This window comes from Antechinus flavipes, chromosome 1 (genome assembly GCF_016432865.1).
Source record: "Antechinus flavipes isolate AdamAnt ecotype Samford, QLD, Australia chromosome 1, AdamAnt_v2, whole genome shotgun sequence".
Lineage (NCBI taxonomy): Eukaryota > Metazoa > Chordata > Mammalia > Dasyuromorphia > Dasyuridae > Antechinus > Antechinus flavipes.
The window spans coordinates 658,953,925-658,976,215 of NC_067398.1; the positions used below are offsets into that span (position 1 = coordinate 658,953,925).

The 22,291-nt window shown below is 52.0% G+C and overlaps 1 protein-coding gene across 1 annotated transcript in view; it reads right to left on the reverse strand.

Annotated features, from left to right (window-relative positions):
• The window catches only part of NRTN (neurturin), a 35,595-nt gene that overhangs the window by 10,001 nt on the left and 3,303 nt on the right, over positions 1–22,291 (reverse strand). The window lies entirely within an intron of this gene.

Consider the following 22,291-nt stretch of genomic DNA (forward strand, 5'->3'; position numbering starts at 1 on the left):
TCGGACTTGCTCACCAAGGCTCCATGGAAAAATGCCTGCAGTCTGGGGTGGGGGACAGGGGGCAGGCAGGGGGGACTCTTGGCACCCGAATCAGCATGGAGAAAGAGCCGGGCCCTGGCCCGGGGAGGGGGCAGCCTCTCCTCAGCGGCCTTCGGGGTGTGAGAGCCCTGGTGGCGCGTGGGAGCAGTCCCGGGGAGCCCAGGCAAGGCAGCCCATCTCGGGGGGCCTCCCCCCCCCATGTATGGAAGGAGGGATTGGGCGAGATGCTGGCTGAGATTCCTTGCAGCTCTAAAGCCTGGGATCCTAATCCTTCCAAGAGGACTTGGATTGGAGAGGCTCCCTCCCATGTTAAAAGGCCATTCTCAAGCCACTTAGGGAAGATTATAGAACAAAGGCCTTCTGGAGGCTGCAGAAGCAGTGGATATTGGCAGGCACTTGGGATGGTTGACTATAAAAAGAGGGGTGGAGGGAGGAGGGGCGAGAGGATACCTAAAGTCTCCCCGGGCCATAAATCCCGGGCTCCCATGCTCGTCTGACAGCCGCCTCGCCTTCAAGCTCCAGCCGAGTCGGAGAAGGCCCCTCACAGCCCCAGGGCCCCCCAAGGACTCGCCCCGAAGCCCGCCATACCCGGCGCGGCCGCTTCCCTTCCCTTCGCCTCCGACCCTCGGACTAGGAGAAATGGGCGCTGCAGGGGTGGGAGCTGCCTCAGTTTCCCCCTTGGTAAAACTAGCCATTGAGTCCTTTCCCGCTCCGAGTCCCGGGACCCTCGGGTCCACCTTTGGGGAGGGGGCTGAGGGAGGCCCAGGGGGCTGGAAGCGGGGCGCGGAGCTGCGGGAGGGGGGGAGGAAAGCCGGGGCCAGGGCGGAGCCAGGGGCGGAAAGCTTGGTGGGACGGCTGGGGCTCCGTTTACATTCCCAGGCTGCCGGGTAAACATTTACACTGGGCCTCAGCTCCGAATACTTTCTCCAGAACAGGAAGTCGGGGCCTGCCAGGTCCAGGCCCAGGCCCTGCATGGAGCATCGCAGGCCGGGCTGGGGTGTCCAGCGGCCCGGGCCAGTGGTGGGTGGGCGGACGTGCGGTGGCCAGAACGGGGTCAGCCGGGGGGCTGGGGGGCGGGGGGGGGGGAGATCCCTCCGTCAGGCTCGGTCTGGAAAAACAGCTGTCCGGCCCCAGGACCCTGCGGAGAACCTTAGAGATGGAAAGTCCGGGGGCTGCCGCCCGAGGCCAGGGATGCCCCAGAGCTCTGTGGTCGCATTTCTGGGGGCCCAGAGACTTGGAGGACGGGGAAACTGCAGCTTTTAAAAAACACCTAACAGATACTAGCTTTTCTTTTTATGAATGGAGGCGAAGCACAGTTCTGGGAAGGAATACATGCCAGGGGCTTCCTCAGACGTCCCCACAAAGTGATTAAGGAGCCCTGCTCTAGTCCTGAGGAAGAAACAGACCCGGACAACATCCAAACCAGGGTGGGAAGGGGAAGGAGCAGGGCTGGGAGTTGCAGGCGGGCAAGAAGGGGAATAAGCATTCATATAGCGCCTGCTCTCTGCCAGGCCAGTATTCTGTCATCTGGTCCTCCCAACAACAACTCTGCAAGGTGGGCAATAGCCCCATTTTACAGGGGAGGAAACTGAGGCAGGCAGAGTTCCACGACTTGCCCGGGGCGGGATTTGAACTTGCGCCCCCTGCCTTCAGGTCCGGGGTTCTATCTATTGTGTCAGCTGGCAGCCTCTGGTCCTAGGGGGGACTTCCGGACCATCCAGCCCAACCTTTCCTTTTACAGAGGGGAAGGGACTTGCCGGTGTCACACAACCAGTCAGGGGCAGGACCAGAATTTGAATTCGGGCGTTGGGACTCTGAGGGGGATGCTCTCCACCCCCCCAAGCCCGAGGGGCCGGGCCAGATTGCCGTCTCCAGGGTAAGGAGTCCTGCCTCCTGCGCCCAGGCCAAGGCCAGGGGGTAGCGGCCCCAGGGAATGCCGTGCTTACCTCCCTCTGCCCCCATCCCCGTCCCCGCCGACAGGCAGGCGCAGATGCGCTAAGGGCAAGAGCCTGAAGGGTATCCCCGAAAGAGCCCAGGCTCTCTGTACTGTAGGACCCCGGGGACCGGGGGGACCGGGGGGAGGGAACCCCCCACTGGAGTTGCGCCGTCTTGCCGGGTGAATGGTGTAAATGAACCAGATTCACTTCTGCTGGCCCCAGACCAAGCCCCGCTCCCCAACCTTGCCCAAGGGCCTTGTGCGCCATGTGGAGCCATCCTCCCAATGCCCCCCCACGCTCTGGGAGGGATAGCCCAACATTCGGCGGCCCGGAGACGCCAGGGAAAGTGCGAGGGATCCGCGCCCTTCCTGGAGCTCTCCCCAGCAAAGCCGCCTTCTCTGGCCCCCGCCCCCTGTCCCCTATGGCTAGAATGCAAATTCCACTGTGGACCCGCACATCTGTCAGGGAGAACTGTGTGAAACTATGCAAATAAAGTCACTGAAAAAGCCATACCTCGGGAGAGCCGGGGGGCGCAGTGGGTGGGGCACCTGCCCCGACGTCAGGAGGACCTGAGCTCAAACCTGGCCTCAGACACTTAGCACTGCCCAGCTGTGTGACCCTGGGCAAGTCACTTAGCCCCAACTGCCTCGGCCAAAACAAAAAATAGTAACAGTCATAATAAAACTTAAAATTCTAAATAAGTAAAATATCCATACCTTTTGACCCTGAGAATCCACTGCTAAGCATATACACTTAAGGAGGTCATTGACCCCCCCCCCAAAAAAAAAATATCCCTATATAATGAAACATTTATAGCAGCCCTTTGTGTGGTAGCCACCAACATGGAACAAAGCAGGTGCCCGTTGCCTGGGGAAACCAAAGCGGTCAGAAACAACACTTAGCCGCTCAATATGTGCCTTCCAGGCTTCCCCATGCTACTGATGGCAGGGCGGCTGGAAGCAATTTATCCCCTTCCCTGTCCTTTGTTCCCCAATGCTATCTTACTGTTCTCACAGCATCCATAAAGCTCCCTCTGTAATCCAACCGCATTTCTTCCCCGGATCAATCAATCAATCAACAAGCATTTATTAAGCACCCACTATGTGGCACAGCAGGTAGCCCTGGAGTGGGAGTCTGGGACATCTCAGTCACCTCCTAGTTGCATGACCCTGAGCAAGTCATTTGACTTCTCTTTACCTCAGTTTCCCCAGCTGTAAAGTGGGGATAACAATAGTACCCACTTGCCTGGATTATTGTGAGGACTAAATGAGGTAATATTTGTAAAAACACTTAGCACAGCACCTGGCACATAGTAGGCACTATTAAAAGGCTTATTCCCTTGGAGCTACAAAGAACAAAACAATCCCTATTTTCAAGGCACTTCATCCAGCTACATATTGTGTGTATTATAGATATTACCTATGTAAAACTATTGTATGTACAAACTTGTCTCCCCAGCTTATGTGTATCTGTGTTGTGTGTATTATATATACCCATATATATATTCTATATACATATGTACAGATATTATAAAGAGAATAAATGCAAATAAACTAAAGGCAGCTAAAGACAAGGTAGTTTAAGGAGGTCACTAGCAGTTGAGGGGCCCAGCAAAGTCTTCATGTAGAAGGAAGGGTTTGGGGGAAACGAGGGATCCATGAAGGGCGAGGGGAGGGGGGAATGGCCAGAGCTAAGGCACAGAGATGGGAGACATTACCACACTCCCGTTCCCCACCGTAGTAAGAATCTGGATTGAATCAGGATCTCTGAGGAGACCACAAGGTCTAGAAACACGTCTTCACAATGAATTTCCTTTAAGGGCCGTTGCTTTGAGCGAATGAGATCTGGGGTTGCTTTGAGAACCCTGGTAGCCAGGGACAAGGAGATGATCGGCCTCCCTCCTGGGAGCCATATTTTAGGTAGGATGCTGACAAATTGGAGGAAGATGGAGGGGCTAGAGATCAGATCACATGACAATTCATTAACGACACTAAAGATAGCCTAGAGAGAAAAGGAAAAAGAGTAAGTCTTTATATAGCTTATATAGTCAGCTAGGTTCACAACCTGGCTAGTGTTCTTGGTATATTTTTTAAGACAATTATTAAGTGACTGGCCCGAGTTCACACAGCTAATAAGTGTCTGAGGGTAAATTTGAACTCAGAAAGATAAGTCTTCTTGACTCCAGACCCAGCACTTCATCTGCCCCCAATATTTGTAAAGCTCTTTGCAAACCTTAAAATTCTATTAACTAGATATTATCAGCTTATATTGATTATGCATATATGTTGATAGGCAATAAAACTTGTCATCTCCCCTAATAGAAGGGGAGCTTGCTAATAGAAGGCAAGCTTTTTTAGAACAAAAATTGTTTCATTTTTGTCTTTATGTCCCTAGAGCCTAGGATTATGTCTGACACAGAGTAGGCGTTTAGTAAATGCTTGACTGAAAAAGTAAGAACGGGGGTCTGTCTTCCAGAAGATGCTTGAATTCCAGCATTTGAAAGGTTGGGTTAAGAAATCTTTTTTTTTTCCCTGCTATATTTTTTTCCTTTCTTCTCATCATCTCCACAGAGCCGGGACCTGGGGAGACCAGCTGACTTGTGTGAAGAAAAAAGTGGATGGGAAGAGGGAGAAGGGCCCTGCCTGGCTCCTCAGCCTAAGGGCTTTGTCTCAGATAGCGCCCAGAAGTCTGGGAAGGGAGCAACAGGGAGACCAGGTCTCCCAGGGCTAGACAAAGGAAGGCAGCCATATTTTTATAGCTTAGGTTTACACAGGAATCTTTCCATAAAAGACCTGTAAGTGTCACGATGACAAAAGCCACTATGATCCTTGGGAAAACTAAAGCTCAGACCAGCAAGGCTCCTAAGTTTCCGAGGCTGAATTTGGACCCAGGTCTCTGTGTCCAGTGTTTTGTTTGTCTTTCCATTGTGACACCCCAGACTTTGGGCTCATCTAAATTAAATCTGCCCATTGTCACAAATTCTCAAGTAGTTTTCTTCTTGGAAAACCTTCCCCTGAAAAACTGGGACACTAATGCATTACTGGTGGAATTGTGAAACGATCCAATCATTCTGGAGAGCAATTTGGAACTATGCCCAAAGGACTATAAAAGGGCATACCTTTTGATACTAGAAAGTGATCATAAAAGAGGGAAAAGGATCCACATGTGTAAAAATATTTGTGGCGGCTCTTTTTGTGGTAGCAAAGAATTGGAAACTGAGTGGATGCTCATCAAGTGGAGAATGGCTGAGGAAATTATGTATATGAACGTTATGGAATATTATTGTTCTATAAGAAATGATGAGCTGATTTTAGAAAGGCCTGGAGAGACTTACATGAACTGATGCTGAGTGAAATGAGCAGAACCAAGGAAATACTGTACAGAGTAGCAAGATTATGTGATGATCAAGTGTGCTGGATTGGTTCTTTTCAATAATGAAGTGATTCAAGACATTTCCAATAGACTTGGGATGGAAAATTCTAATCACATCCAGAGGGAGAATATGAATTGAATGTATTTTCACTTTTTGTTTATTTGTTTTGTCACAGTTTTTTTCCCTTTTGGTCTGATTTTTCTTGCACAACATGACAAATGTGGAAATATGTTTAAAAGAATTGTACATATTTAACCTACAAAAAAATAGAAAAGAAAGCTTCCCTGCTGGAAGGGAAAAAGGGGAGGAGGGAATCCCTTCTTGAGGCCAGGCAAGAAGAGGGATCTGGGAAGCAAGTGGAAGGCTTAGCTATGACTGCTGTCCTTTGTTTGTTCAGCTAAAGGAGCAAATTTGTCCTGTGCCCTATCAGGCAGGACCAAGGCTAATATTAGACAGCATTTCCTAGGACAAAGAACATTTGACATGGGAAGCATTCTACAATGGAAAAATGCCAGAAATGGACGAGGGCTTAGAACATAGAATTTCAGAACATCTGAGGACATAGAAAATAGAATGTCAGACCTAGAAAGGTCCTTAGAGAGAGCATCTTGCTTCTTTCCCATTTTACAGATGGAAAAATGGAGGTAGAACAACTTGCCCAAGACCACATAGCTGGGACTCAGATCTATTTCTTCCAACTCAGAACCCAGTAGACTCTCTACTGCACCATGACAGTGACCCCTTCCCGAGAGAGAGGCCCAGGGGAAGCAAATTTGGGCTCAGGGCAAGGAAGGGCTTCTTACCCATCAGAGAAAATGAGTAGCCTCAACTCCCTGCCCTTGGAGGTCTTCAAGCTTAGCGGATGACCACCTCAGAGATACTGTGTCAGGTTTTCTTAACCTGTATTAATCTTAATACTGTGATAACTGCATTCCAATATACTTGTTTCCTTTTTAATCTGATGGCTTTTATTTTATGCATTTAATACAGTTTTGAAAAAGGGGTCCAGAAATCGTCAGACTGACTACCACAAAGATCCAGAATACAAACATACATATAGGTTAAGAACTTCTGGAGGGGATATTCTCCCCTACCAGAACAAGGAAGAGAAAGATGTTAGCCTAAGAGCCTCTGAAGTCCTTTCTAGCTCTAAGGTCCCAAGAGCTTGGGGCCACATGATTTCAGATTCAAAGTCCTAAGTGTCTGAGATCTGAAGAATGTCCAGCACTATCCCTCCCCTCCTTCCCCAGCTCCCCGTGCTCAGCCAGCTTCTCCCTAAGATTAAAACCTGGGTAGAAAATAACCCATTGAGATGCAGTGGAAAGAGGGAGCACAGAGGCAGGAGATCTGCCCTTGAGGACACGGCACTGGGCGAATCCTCTCCCTAGAACCACGGGCAAGCTGGAGAAGACTTCAACTCCTCATTGTGCAGATGAGGAAGCTGGTACAAGCAGCAAATTGCAAAGTCAGGATCTGGACCTGACTTGGAATCCAGCACATCTTTCTCGGGATCTCTGGATTTTAGTTTTCCCGTCTATATAAAACAAAGGGATCGACTGGTGGTTTGTGGGGTTGTTTTGCTTTTACACAGATGGGGAACTAGAAGTGCAGCCCGTGCCATCAGCCAGAGACGCTGCTGACACGCTGGTTAATTTGGCTGACCTGCTTTTCTCCTCTCATTTTTAATTCTCTGTTAGAGGAGACGGCTCTCTGTTTGCTGACAGAGCTGGTGGTGGTGTATATATTTGGAAATGAAGGTGATGTACAAGTGAGAGATAATAATTCTGTTTAATGAGGGTTGGACTGAGTATGTAGTAGAAAATATAGTAGAAAAACACTGAATTTAGAGTCAGATCAGAGCATTAAAGAATGCTTATTGCCAATGGCACTCAGAGTTTCTCTATCTGTAAACTAAAAGAATAGTACTCAGTGATCATTAAAGGCTCCTTTCAACTCTATTAGCTCATGACTTGAAGGATGGAAGACAGAATGACCACATAATATCTTGCTTCTTGAGAACTGATTATAAGATTCAGTCATAGAACCAACCTGATAAATCATCACTCTTCCTAATAATTCTAACAGTATTTATACAGCACTTCCTATGTAACAGGCATTGTGCCTTGGTATAATTACAAACATGATCTCATTTGACCCTCACAACAAATGAGAGAGAGGTGCTATTATTATTATCCCCATTTTATAGTTGTGGAAACTGAGGCAGGCCAAGGTAAACAACTTGTCCAGAATCTGTTTCCCAAACTGTAAAATGAAATGAAGAAAATAATGACAGATCACTCCAAAATTTTTGCCAAATAAATCCCAAATGAGTTCAGAGTCAGACAAAACTGCAATGTTGCAGTCACAATAACGTATTTGTGTGTCTATGTGTTTGTGTTTATATATATATATATATATAAACACACATGTATGTGTTTATAGCTAGATCTGGCAGCCAAAGAAAGGCCCAAGGCACAGGGTGCAAGAGGCGATAATACAGGACCTGGGAAGAAAGAAGCTGCACGAGGGATGAGCAGGCTGGGCCTAGAGCTAGAAGCTAGAAGGAGGTACAGGAGGCGACTCAGAGAGGATTCAGGAAAGGCCCTGTGGCCCCTGGGGCCGGCCCGGGAGAAGGAGCCGAGGCTCGTCACTCTGTGAGTCCATCTCTTCAGTACATGCTCTAGTAAGAGCTGGACTCTCCCCAGCAAGGAAGTTCGGTGGCAGCCAGCCATTCCTGGTTTGGGAAAGGGCAGCTCTACCTAGGCTGGTACTTTGCCTGGCTCTGAGAGGGAACGGGCTGTTCCCACGGGATGGGGAGCAGGGAGGAGTTAGGGACTGGCTGGGAGTCGGGGAGGGGGAACCGGACATTGGCCCGGCTCCTTGGGCCTGAGCTCGCGGCTTGTACCTGTGCTGTTATCTTTGGCGGGCGCTGCTCTCCAGGTGAGACACACCTGTGTTCCAGCAGCATCGGCCCAAGGACGCTGTCCTGGTCCAGAGAGGAGGCCTGAGAACGGTCCCTCCCTGGTCACCTCAGGATTCCCTGAGCCCGGGCAGCCAGTGCCCCCTCTCCTTGCAGAACTAACGGCACGCTCCAGCACAGAGGGTGTCCCTGCCCATGGGTGGGCTTGGCTGGTCTGCATGAGGATGACAGTGAGGAAGAGGAAGAAGTGGGGGAGTCGGGCGCGCAGGCAGGAGAGGCGATCCCCACCGGGGACGTGACTCCCTGACCTCCAGCCTTCTGACCTCTGCCTCTGTCTGTGTGATGAATAGTCTCTGAGGAGGAAAAGGGATGGAGAAGCAGAAGGGGATCGAGGGGAAGCTGCTCTTGTTCCCATCCCCCACTGCACCCAGAGGCCCCGGAGTGGGGCTGGAGAGGCTGAGAGCCTGGGACCCCCGGCCTGTGCCTGGAATGCCCGTCCCCCACTAGGAGCCAGCTTTCAGCCTCAGGTCTGGGGGTAAGGGGAAGGAATTGTTGGGAGGGGGTAGGAGCGCCAGGCCCTGATAAGGCTCTGGTAACAATGGGGCCTTTCTCCTCGGGGGGTCACCCAACAGGTTTCTCCCTGGCACAGCCTCCCTGCCTGCCCGCCCATTGTGAGAGCAGCCGTTTGGAAGGCTGGGCTCAGGCTATAAAGCAGGAATTCGGGGCGAGGGCTGCCTTCCCTCTCCCCCATCCCCAGAAGCCGGTGTGGGATAGAGTCAAAGCCTGTCCGTGGGACTGCAGGCGAGCCCCTCCTCCATGTCCAAACTCAGTCTCTCCCCCTCTACGTCCCCCCTTAAGCACTTTTTTTAGGGGCCCTGTGAACCCTAAGTGGCATTGGGCTTAGAGGAAGTGGAGGCTGCCTTAGGCTTAGGATTCCTGCCTCTTCTCCCTGCCCTCTCCCAAAATCAACATTCCCAGCTAGGGAAGGGATCCTGGGGGAGGGACTGGACCCTGCTGTCAAGGCAAGACAAGGACACGTGGGGAAGTCCCAAACGTGTCCTCTGGAATCCTAGAAAATCAGAACCAACCGGAAACCTAATTTTGCCCTAGAGTAAAACTGAGGCCCTAGAAATGGAGGCCCTTATGGTCAGAGGCTGAGCTGGGTCCTGGTCCTGAGTCTCCTGGCTCCCCGCCCAGGGCTGTCCCCACATCAGGGGCATGGGGTCCCCATCCTTATTCCCTCTAAGCAAGGAACAAGCAGTGGATGAGATGAGTTTGGATCCTTTGGCTGTGCTACTTACCAGCTACATAACCTAAAAAACCCTTTCCCCTTTCTGGTGTCCAAAAGGAGGGGCTGGGGCTGGACTAGGATGTCTGGGGACCCTCGCAGCTCTAAGTTAAAATCATATCTGTCTGGTACTTTTGACATCAGCCTGCTCCTGGATAAGTGGCCACATATATATATATATACACACAACACCTATAGTTCCATGGGTGTGAATAATTTGTACATGGGTATGCAGACACGGGCACATGGCAATGCATGCAAATGCCCCATAATTATATAAGAAGTAAATGTAGCATAAGAATTTGGGTGAGCCTAATGGGAGCTACTCCCTAAGCTCTGAATTCCAGCTCGGCTACTTACTGTCTGAGAATCCAAGATATGTATAATTTCTCCAAGACTCAACTTCTTTATCTGTTTTTAAAATAATCGATTTTTTATTTTTCAAAATACATCCCAAGATAGTTTTCAACATTCACCCTTGCAAGACCTTATAATTTTTCTCCCTCCCTCCCCACCTTCCCCCTCTCACAGACAGCAAAACCTATATAGCAATATAGGGTAAAGGTGCAATTCTTCTAAACATATTTCCATCTTTATCAAGAAAAATCAGATCAAAAAGGAAAAAAAATGAGAAAAAAAAAACAAGGACACCACCAACAGCAGCAACCACAAAGGTGAAAATACTACGTTGTGAGCCACATTTAGTCCCTATAGTCCTCTCTCTGGATGCAGATGGCTCTATCAGAAGTCTGTTGTTCTGAATCACTTCATTGATGGAAAGAATTATCAATTTCCAAAGTAATAGAGCAATGGATAAAGGGCTGGACATGGAGTCAGAAAGACCACACGTGCTGTGTAACTCTGGGCAAATCACTACCCATCAAAGCCTTAGTTTTACTACCTGTGAAATGGGCGTACAGACACCTGTAGTATCTTCCCTCACAGGGTTGTTGCAAAGCTCTGACTGAGATAATATATACAGAACACTTCATGAGACTTTAACACACTCTATAAATGTCAATTATCATTATTATTACCTTTCTCTCAGGCCATGGTGAGACTCAAATGGAATGATGAATATAAAGCACTTAGGAAACCATCAAATACCACTTAATTGGGTAGAAGGGAAGAAGCATTTAGGTAGTGCTGTGGCTAGAGAGCTGGGTCAGCTAGTCACCTACTATGTGCCAGACACTGCACTAAATACTTTACCAATATTATCTCACAGAACCAGGAATACGTTATGCACAATAACAGCAAGAATATGTGACAATCAATTATGAAAGGCTTGGTTCTTCTCAGTGGTTCAGGAGCCAAAGGAATCCCAATAGACTTGGACAGAAAATGCCCTCTGAAACCAGAGAAAGAACTAAGAAGACTGAATGTGTATCAACACCTGCTATGTTCACTTCTTTTTTCTTTTCTTTTTTTAATCTCTCCCATAATTTTCCCATGTGCTCTGATTTTTCTCTCCTAACATAATTCATAAAATAATGTGTATTAAAAATAAACTAAGATAAAACCAAAACAAATATTATCTCATTTGATCCTAACAACAGCCCTAGGATACAGGTGCTATCAATGTCCCCAGTTTGCAGATGAGGAAACTGAGACAAATAGAGATTAAGTCATTTGCCTAGGATCACATAGCTAGGAAGTTTCCGAGGCTACTTTTGAACTCACTCAGATCTTCTTGACTCCGGGCTGGGCCAGCTAACCGCCTCATACATGCTGTTACTATTGCTAAGGCACATACGGCCCCTTACAGCACCGTGCCCCGATGGATGTTTATGTACGTGGACTCCCAGGTAGAGGTTGGCAGGGGCACAGACATAGGTCTGGTTCCGCGAGAATCTGGGAAGGATTCTGGGACTGGGGGGGATTCAGTGACAGGTGAATGGGGAGGGAAAGAAATGCCCTGTGAAAGGGAAGACGCAGAGAAGTTGGAGGGATTTACGGGGCTGGTTTTTTAGAAGCAGAGGAACCATGAGTCCTTGGGACCCGGTTGGGCCAGATCTTGGAGGATGGGCCTCTCGTTATCCCCTTGGTTTTTGATACCCATTTCCCTCTGGCCCTTCAGCTCCTTTCTAGGGTCCATGACACTGTTATAAACAACGGAGACCCCGGGAACCAAGCAACGGCCTGTTTAAAGTACAGGACGTCCCCCAAACTTAATTGCGGTTTTAAGTTTTACTAGCTGAAACTCATATTCAGACTTTTGGGACAGCCTGTATATAGGGCTGAACTACATTTTTAAGAAATGATCTGGGAGAAATACCAGAAAGACGCTCCTGGCTGCTGCAGCAGCGCATGGAGCTGGAAAGATTATTCAGTTGAGATTCTTCTTTTTACAGATAGGAAAACCGCTTTACAGAAGGTGTTGGGCCCTCGAAGTTTACTAGAAGGGCACTGGATGAAGGTAAATCTTGCTCTTTGGGGGTGAGTTACCCTCTCTGGATCTGTTTCTCCATGTGAAAAATTAAGGGGGGGGGGGTGAGACTAAGTAACCTTTATGGTCTTTTCCTGCTTGAAAATCCCATGATCCCTTGGACTGGAATCCAGCTCTCTTGACTTTCAGCCCAGAATCACCCCATCCCCTTTGTGAGCAGACTTTCTGGGCAAGTCACACCCTTCTGCCCGACCATGAAGTAAGCTGGGACAGTGATAAATGTCAGGCTTGGCTCAGGATGGGGGACTCGACCCTCAGGCTCTGTGCCAGCTTTCTGTTTTCTCTTGGTACGTGTCCCATTGGGTGTCCTTTGGACACCTCATACTCAGGATGTCCAAAACAAATGCATTATCAAGCCCACCCTCCTTGCTGGTTGAGCTATTTCTGCAGAGGGCCTCTAGTCGTCCAAGTTCTCAGTCTTAGAGTAATCCTTGCCTCTTCACCCCATAGATCCAACCAACTGCTTGTCATTTAAACAGCTATGGATATTTTTTTTTTACTGGGCCTGGAATCGGGAAGACTTTGTTCAAATTGCATCGCAGACACCTACTAGCTTTGTGACCAAGCACAAGTCTCTGCCTCCCTCACCTAGTTTTCATATATTTGCAAAGCACTTACCATAGAATGTTTAGCATAGTGATCAACAGAAGTACTTAATGCAGCTTTCCTCCCTCTCTTCCTCCTTCCCTTCCTTGTTTCCTTCTATCTCTCCCTTTCTTTCTCTTTCCTTCCTTCCTTCCTCCATTTCTCCTCTTTCCTCCATTTGTTCCCTCCTTTCCTTCTTCCTTCCTATACCTCTCCCTTTCTTTCCCCCTCCTTCCTTCCCTTCTTTCCTCTCTTCTTCCCTCTTTTTCCTCTCTCCTTCCCTTCCTTCCTTCCTTCATCTCTCCCTTTCACTTTCCCCTTCTCCCCCTCTCTTTCCTTCCTTCCTTCATCTCTCCCTTTAGCTTTTTCCCTCCTCCCCCTCTCTTTCCTTCCTTCCCTTCTTTCCTCTCTCCTTCCCTCTCTCCTCCCTCTTTCCTTCCTCCCTCTCACCCCTCACCTCACAGCCAGCCCCTACAATAGCCTTAGCTGGCTGACCTGCCTCCAAGCTCTCTTTCCCTTCTCAAATCCATTCTCTTCCCAGCTGCCAAAGACATTTTCCCCCAAGCATGTGTGACTAGGCCACCCCTCTCCATAAACTCCAGTGCTTCCTAGATGGCCTCGGGCGCCAGCTACAAACTCCCTCCCTTCACGACCCGGCCCAGTCTTTTGCACAGACCCTGCTCTGGCCAATCGGGCCTTCTGCTGGTCTCCTGGTCTCCGACCTCCGAGCCTTTGCACCGTCCCCCCTCCGCCTGGAACGCCTTCCTTCTTCACCTTTCCTCTTAAAAAACCTGGAACCTCCAGGGAAGCTCGGCCCTCTGCGGCTGCTCCCCCAGTTACTTCATTTTCCTTTTGTCAGCGTGCTGTGTCGGCTTCCATGGGTGGGGGAGTTTCCCTTGATGGAAGGGAACTCCCTGCTGTTTCTTTTCTTAGGACAGAGCTGGCACATAGTAGGCGCTTAGTGCATGCTCACTGACTGACAGGGGCTGTCGGGTGCTGACTCCATCCCCAGAACGAGGGGAGCAAGCCTGTGGGAGTCCCCTCCGTGAGTCAGGCAGGCTGCGAGCAGGCGGGCAGGGGCCGCCAGAAACTGCTAATTACCTCCCTTGCCAGCACCTGCGGGCCTCATTAGCCCCATGGAAAGGTGCCCAACAAATACCAAAAACAGCCCCGGCAGCCTGAGAGAAGTCGGGGCCCCAGAGTCGGCGCCCCCTCCCCTGGCAACCCCCAGCCCCTCTGGTGAGCGGAAGGGAGGCCCGGAGTCTGGGGGATTCGCTCCGGCCTCCTGCAGCCTCCCGGGAGCCGGCCTGAGGGACAGCAATGAGATGGGGACCCCCTGGCCCTGCCCGGAAAGGCTGTGTCGGCGGGCACCTGCCATGCCCAAGGGGCCAGGGCTGCCGTGGTTTGGCCGGGAGCGCCCGCGTGAGAAGGGCGGCAGTCGGGGGCAGCCGCTCTGGCAGCCCCACCCCAGGGCTGAGCCGGGGACCGCCGGGAAGGGCCGCTCCCACACGGAGCCATCCCAGCCAGTTTCAGCCAAGTGCGTTCCTGCCCTGCGCTTACTTCCTTGCCTTCAAAGCAGGGGAGTCAACTCTGCTGGAAGAGCGGGGCATCCCTGCGAGCGGCCGGTCCCAGGGCCCTGCGCCCGTGCCCTCAGCGCCCATCTGAACCCGAGGCCTCTGTGTGCCCGGCCTGGGACGGGGAGAGGGGGGCCAATGTGCGCCCTGCCCTCAGGGGCTGACTGGGGGGGCGAGCAGGAGGAGCTGAAAGCCCCCTCAGTGGCTACGTCCCGTTTTACAGGAGATGGCTCAGGGTCCCTGGTGGCAAGCCTGCTGGCACCTGGGCCCCCTGGCTCCAAAGGGCAGACTTTTCAGTGTGTTTGCACCCTCATGGTGGAGACCAGGCTCCCATCCCGGGCTCGCTCCTTCAGAGCCCCGGGAGAGCCTCCGGCGACCAGTCCTTCAAGGCCCCGCCGCTCTAGTCCCTTCTCCAGGGAGGCCCCCTGGCCAGGCAGACCTCTCCCCCTGCTAAGGGCTTCTAGCCTTCGGGACGGAACTGGGGGCTCAGGCCCTAAGGGCCTGCTTTTGCTCTTTGATGCTTTTTATTGGCTGTGGAGCATCCCTTTCCCTTACAGAATGGCATCCATGAACTACCTGGGAGGTGGGTGAAGGGAGCAGGTACCGTTATTGTGCCCATTTTTACCGAGGGAAAAACTGAGCTCAGAGAGAGGACAGACGTGCTGAGCATTGTATAGAACCAGATTTTTCTGATTTCAAGGGGCCCCATGCTGCCCCTTCTTGGTTAGCCGTGACCAAGCCTTTCTTTTTTAGTTCCTTCTGGGAAATGGGTCCAAGGACAAGGTGACCTGTCATTCAGGGCTAGACCCTGACCCACTCACACATTCATGGGTTGGATCTTCTCGTCCAGCACCTACATTTTATGAGGAAGCAACGGAAACGATCCGAGGCTCATTTCTCCTGCCTCGCTGATTTTAAAGCATTCTCCCCATTGCTTCGGAGACCCCACTACCCCCCTCAGCAGCATATTCTGCGGGCTCTGTATCTGCCAAGAAAACCCCAAATGGGGGCACGCAGAGTAGAACAGGCCGGAAACAGCTGAACAAAAGCCCCCAGACTCGGCGTTCCTTTTCTCCTCACCCAGACCCCTTCCAGCTCACCGGGGCTGCTCCACCCTAGCCACCTCCGGCTGCGATCTTGCTGTCTGAGCATATGGGCTCCAGAGATGTTCTGCATAAGCGATAGCCTATCAGAACGGGAGATAACCCCAGTCTGGCAGGTAGGCGTTCCGGGCTCCCGGCCATCCTGAAACTGGCTCCTACTAGCTTTGAGAGCCGATGATTAAAGTTTCAGTCTGGGCATTGACAACTTGGAAAATCATCAATCCCTACAAATCAGGGCATGATTTGTTTTTGTTGATTGTCTATATTTATAAATAGAGATAAGATAAAGAATAAGATAGGAAAATGTTCAAGTAGATTAAACTTCAAAGAGAGAGGGATACTTTTTTTTTTGGAAAGCCGGTTGTTAAATATTTATCAGCAAACTCCTGCCTGGGTCTGAGCCTCAGCTCTGCCATAGACTCATTGTGTAACCGTGGGCAAGCCTGATACTGGGAGAGATTGAGAAATCAATTCCTCTCCCTGTCCCCGTCCTTTAGGGCCCATGGGAAGGAAGTTAGCTAGCCCAGAGTCACACAAAGCAGAGAAGTGGTCCTCGCTCCCTGGATTCCAAATCAAATGACACCCACAGTCTACACTGCTGTGGGTGATCCCACCTGGACTGGAGGATAATGAGATTCCAAGCCAGGAGGGTTTGAGGAAGGGTCCCTTGTTGTCCCTTATTTGGACGGATAAGGACAAAACAGCTGGAGAAGGATGATCCTGTAGGGCACCCCAGGGGCTCTGCAGCATCCTCTCCCTGCGAGACCTCAGTTCTGCACTCCTTGGTCTCTGGAGTTCCCTGCAGGCCCAGTCCTGGCCCTGCTATTGACTCTGGATTTTGGGGGGCAGGAGGAGTTCTCACCTTGTTAATGGATGAACTAAAACTTCAGTCCCCAGGGTCTAAGTCCCCCACCTAGAGACACAGGTCACCTCTGCATCCTCATTTTCTAGGGAGGTAAAGAGAGGCTGGAAGAAATAAGTTGTGTGGGGGTGAGGGGATGAGGTCAGGGAGGCCTGAGAGAGGCAAGTCAGAACTGCCAAGTTCCATGATGTATAAACGGTAACGAGACACGGTAGAAAGCAGAGCAGCCAGCCTCGAGGGTTCGGGTGCTGCCCCGGACATCTGCCTGCTGGGTGATCTTGGACAAGTCATTTAGCAACCTCCCTGCGTCCCTGGGACAACTAAGATGCTTGTGGAGGGGCGCTGACCCGAATCTGCAGAAGGACCACCCTTCGAGCAGCAAAATCCCAGGTCCCGGTCCAAAAATAATAAAAAAAATAGACACAGACAAGAGGCAAAAGTCACGAAGGGGCTGTGGTCTGCCTGATGGAGGGAAGAAGGGGAGTGGCCAAGAAGTCCGTTTGGGCTCCATGTAAGGAAAAACTTCCAAGCGTCCGAGTTCTCCCAAAGTGGAGGGAGCTGCCCAGGTCCGGCCTCTTCCATCGAAGGCTGGACAAGCCCCCATCAGGGCCATGGCACAAGGGCCCGGGGCATTCCCCAAGGCCTCTGGCCCTCCCATCTCAAGAGTCTGCTTTCCCAGACTCCTCAAGGAGCAGGGACACAAGCCCAATTTCTGCTGGGTTTCCCGAGCCCTTGACTCTCTTATCTCATTTCAGCCAAATAAAAAGCTTCCGAGGCAGGTATTGCCAGGAGGATTATCCCAGAAAAGATCCAGAGAGATTTGTCCACCTTCTTGAACCAGGGCTCTCGGGTCCCTCCCACCCAATACATCTGCTCAGTCTCACTAGTGGGGGACCCTCGGCCGCTCCTATACGGGAAGAACAGTCTCCCCAACCAGAAACAAATTTCTTAGCCCGCAAGAAGGCCTCTCTGCTCCTCATCCCTGCCGTGGTCCTTCTCGCCCTCCCTTCCTCCTGAGCCCCGGAGCCCCCTGCCTTTGCTAGGCCCTGCCCCGAGGAGAGCCCCCTTCCCTCGGAGGGACTCGCTGGGGCAGGACTCTCTGAGCCAGCTGGGGGTGGGCAGAAGGGAAGCGAGGAAGGAAAGGGGTAACCTAGGCGAGCAACATGCAAGCATTCGGGGAGAAAACCAACAACATCTGGACAGCCAGCTGTTTCCGATGCTCTGTCTGTTGGGGCTGGGCACACGGGGGCCGCTCTGTAGGGGAGGAGGGGGATCTGGCCAGACGGCAGAGATCTGGCTTACCTCAGATGAAGCTGGGGACAAAACCTGACAGTCTGTATGAACTGGGGTGGGGGAGGAGGATGGGAGATTATGGGTGGTGAGAAAAGGTGGAGAGAGGGAACCACAGAACCAGAGAATCTGGAACTTCCACGAAGGCATCTCTCTTAAATTCCTCATTGTACACATTAGGAAACTGAGACCCCGGGGAAATGACTTGATCTATGCTGCCCCGAAAGGTGCCAGCCCACCACCCCAAGAGAGCCAGCATCTTACCTTCTTTTCCCACCATCCATCTCTCCCTTCTATCCTCGGAACCCAAGTCTGATTCAGTCCCCTCCCCTATTCAAGAAAGTTCAGTGACTCCCAGTTGCCAACCCGGTCAAGTCCAAACTCAGTCTGGTATTTTAGAGCCCGAGTCTAGCCTTAACCCTTGTTGCCATCTCCTACTCCGCCTGCCCTTCCCCATCCTTTCTCTCCTGCCCCTTCCTCCAGCCCCATCCAGGGTGGGGTCCTCTCTGCCGTGTGTGCATTAGACTCCTTCCCAGCCAGAAAACTGAGCTCGAGTGGTCCTGCCCTCCTGGTCTGCCCTCCCCCTCCCCGCTGCTCTTCCCTATCTTCCTAAGCCCCCTCAGTCTTAATCAGCAACATGGCTCCTCACTTCCCCGGGATAAGATAAGATAGTTGGACCGATGACACATAAAGCATGTTTCTCTCTGGCAGAGCTTCTCCGAGAAGCCTCGCCCGGCCGGGCCGATGATGCTCGAAGCCCACCTTCCCCGGGAGGCTTTCAGAATCCTTCTAGTCTAAATCATAAATCTCAGCATTTGCTCCAACTCACTTGTTTCCCTCCTTTTTTATTCTCATTTGTTCCCTCTTCCTTACACCGGAAGCTCCTCAGCTCCTCCTCCGCCTCTCAGGGAACGGATCCGCGCTCGGCCAGGCACAAAGCCGGGCAAGGAGGGGAGGTCAGTATTGATCTGCAGACTTGAATTTCTTCCCTTTACTGAAATTCGGATGTCAGAGTCTTGCTGGGAGCCGGGAGTTAGGACAGGAACCACAGAGATGTCAGAGACGTCCGAGGGCATCCGTCTCAAGCTGGCAAGGATATCACCGGGGACAGGGCGCTCGCTGCTCGTAGAAGGGGCACTCAGTAGGGGGGTCAGGAGCCCCTAGGGTGGGGTAACTTGGGACTTCCATTCCTAGTCTTAGGGGATTGTGGGGTGGGAGGGAGTTACAACAGAGCCAGACAGAGAGGGTAATTTCTCCACGATCACAAATGGGACTGAGGAGGCCACTGAGTCTTGAGATTTAGAGGAAAGTGTCTTAGAAATCATTTAATCCTGCTCCTTTCTTTAAAAGATGAAGAAAAAATGCCCAGAAAAGGAAAATTATTTTTGTCCAGGGTTAGAAAGAGCAGGGCTGGGAAGGGAATCCAGTTCTTCTGATTGTGAAACCCGTGTTCCAGAATACCAGAAGTGGCGAGAGAGCCTCGAACTTGGGCTCTTGTCCAAGTTTTGTCACCGAGTTGGGTGATTAGCTGAGAGCCTCGGTTTCCCCTTCTGAACAACGAGGAAGAAGGGTGGACTCTAAGGTCCCTTGGCAGCTCTCCAGCTTTACCTCACGGGAAGGAGCCTGGATTGGCAGTCAGAGGAGACGTGACTACGGGACCCTCTGAAGCAGATCCTTCCCCCTTTCTCAGCCTCAGTTTCCTCATCTGTAAAATGTGCCAGTTGCTCTAGAAGGTCTCCAAGGACCGGCTCTGCTCTGAGAACTGAGTCAAGGATCCCGAACAGTCACTGTCTCAGTCCCGACCGACAAATACAATGGGCTTGGAGAGGGTGGAATCTGAGGGGGTGGGAGCGGAAGGAGTTAGGTAGACTGATGGGGAGTGGAAAAAACCTAGTGGGTCCCTGGCACGGGGTAGAGAGTGTGGGGGGGAAGGGCGGAGTTAGGCTGGATCCCCACTTATTTCCTCAGGGCCTCCCCATAAAGTTCCCACCTTGACCACGCTGCCTCGGCCTGGCACCCGCCCAGGGCAGCATCTGGGGCGGGGGAGGGGAGGGGAGGGAGGTGACAGGATCAGCCTAATTGGGGCTGGCACTGCTGAGCCGCCTGGACCGAGCCCGGCTGTGCAGGATCCTGAGGGCCAGGGTGGGGAAGCGGGATCCCGGCCCCTCTCCCCTCACAGCGGGGCTCCAGGGAGTCGCTCCTCCGGCCGACGATCAGACAGGCTGGTGGGAGGAGTGTCCCACTTGGAACTGGGAGACCTGCTGTCTAGGTCAAGTCACTTCCCAACCCGGACACTGCCCTTGTAAAAGGAGAGGGGGGGCTGCAGGGTTGCGGGGGTCCCTTCCAGTTCTAAATCCGACGAGGATTTCCTAGAAACCTGGGTTGGGAAAGGGGATTTGGGGTTCTTAAGATGCCAAAGGAGGAAAAGAGCTTCCCTACTTTCTAGTCCAACTCCTCCATTTCTCAGACAGAAAAACTGAGGCCCGGGGGGGAAGGGATTCCCTTAAACTGACACAAGGAATCCGTGGAGCTGAAACAAGGACCCAATGCTCCTGGCTCCTAGAGCTCTTTATCACGGACCCCGCCGCAGCTTCTACCTCCTACACCTGCCCCTCAAAGAACCCACACCTGCGGCACTCTGAAGCCTTCGTGTGTCCCCCCTTCCCCCGAGCCTTGATGCAGGGGATGGTCCAGAGGTCGTCTCAAGATTAAGGGTCTGTGCTTCCAGCTGCCTTTTATTGGGCACGACAGTTGGGACCCCCAGCTGTGAGAAGGCAGGAAGACCTGACTCCAAGGCCCAAGCACCCACTCACAGGCTGTGTGGCCTTAGGCCAGGAAGGGACTGCCCCTCTCTGGGCCCTCATCTGTAAGATGAGATGCTCTCTAAGGTCACTCCCGCTCTGACCCCCTGGGTTCTAAGGTCACTCCCGGCTCTGACTCCCTGGGTTCTAAGGTCACTCCCGGCTCTGACCCCCTGGGTTTTAAGGTCACTCCCAGCTCTGACCCCCTGGGTTCTAAGGTCACTCCCAGCTCTGACCCTCTGGGTTCTAAGGTCACTCCTGGCTCTGACCCCTTGGGTTCTAAGGTCACTCCCAGCTCTGACCCTCTGGGTTCTAAGGTCACTCCCGGCTCTGACCCCCTGGGTTCTAAGGTCACTCCCGGCTCTGACCCCCTGGGTTCTAAGGTCACTCCCGGCTCTGACCCCCTGGGTTTTAAGGTCACTCCCGGCTCTGACATTTCACGTTCTAAAGTCCCTCCTAGCGCTAACGTTCCAGGTTCCAACGTCCCTTCGGTTCTAACATTCCAACGTCTCTTCAGCTCTCACACTCCCTGTCCCAAGACCCTTTAGTTCCGACGTTTCACATTCCAAGGTCCCCGTCCCAGTTCTATATTCTAAGGTCGTTTCAGTTAGGACATTGTCAGTTCTAAAGTCCCTCCCGCCTCTGACACTCTATATTCCAAGGTCCCTCCCGGCTCTGGCGTTCTGTGGCCCTGTCCCTCCATGAGGAACCCAGACTCCACCTCCTCAAAGACCCCTACAGGCCCTATCCTTTGCCTCCCAAAGACCTCAGACCCCCTTAGTGACACGGAGTGACCTCCCCCTCCGCCCCGCCCCAGCACCTGGCTCTCTGGGATTAGGCTGACTGCCGGAGGCCCAGAAGCAGTGAGTCGGAGGAAGCTCTCCCCTGGCTCTTGGCCCTAGAGGACCTCTCTAGTCCTGTTACTCCCCCCCCCCCCATCTCGCCTCTCAGTCCCCTGGATGGAGTCTTCAGGAGTCTGCAGCCGAGGAGAAAGAGCATCTAGGCCTTTTACTCCAAAGATGGCAGCGACTTCAGGACAGTTTGTGGAGAGAGGACTGGGTTCAAATCCTAACCCGGTACTTACTGGTGCTGCCTGAGTGACCGTGATGGGGCATCTTGCACTCCCTGGGTCTTTTTCCTCCCAGTAAAACAAGGATCACTCAGCCTTTAATCTCCCCTCCGGCTCCCAATCCCATGGGGTCTCCCACTTCCAGACCCTCCTTTCTCCTCTGGTTCTTCTGTCAGCTCTCTTCTCCTAACTTTGAGCTCCCAATATCTGACGTCCCCCCATCCTCCAAGGCCCACGTGCCCCAGGAAGCCCTCTCTGGCGGCCTCGGTCCCACAGGAATAATAAACGCGGCCACCAAGGCCACAAAAACGCTCTGGAGGTTACAGAGGGCGGCCCCGTCCATTACTGTACGTTACTCTTCCTCCTCGGGGTTCCTCCCCAGCACGACCGCTGGCTTGTTCTAGCCTCCCCCCACCATTGTTCTCAGGCTTTCCAACACCAGCTCCCAAAGGCCTCCCACTAGTCCTAGTGACTTGCATTATATAATGTCTGCTCCTCTCTGCTAGCTGTGTGACCTCGAGGAAGGAACTTCCCCTATTTGGGCTCCAGTTTCTCTGAATGATAGTCATTCTAAGACCTCTTCCGGCTCTATATAAAGCTTATTAGGCTTTATAGAGAACTTTTGAGGTAGAAGACATATGTCCCCATTTTACAGAGGAAGATACTGAGACTTTTAGCCACAAGTATTTATTGAGCACTTACTACGTGCAAAGATTGTGCTGAGTGCTAAAGATACAGATACAGACACGAACTATCCCCTGTCTTCAAAAAGCCTACATGCTATGAAAAGTCAGAGTTATTCAGAGCAGAGCTGAGATTTGAACACAATTGAATAAATTGCTTCAAGTTCAAATCCAGGGCTCTGTCAGCTGCCGGTTGTGCAAGGGTGGGAGTGAGCACAGTCCCCGAGCTCTGGACCAGCACAGCGCCCCGAGTCCGGCCTAGAATCCCGGGTTCTCAGCTGCAAAGGGCAAGGATGTCTCTAGCTGCCCCTCAGGGAG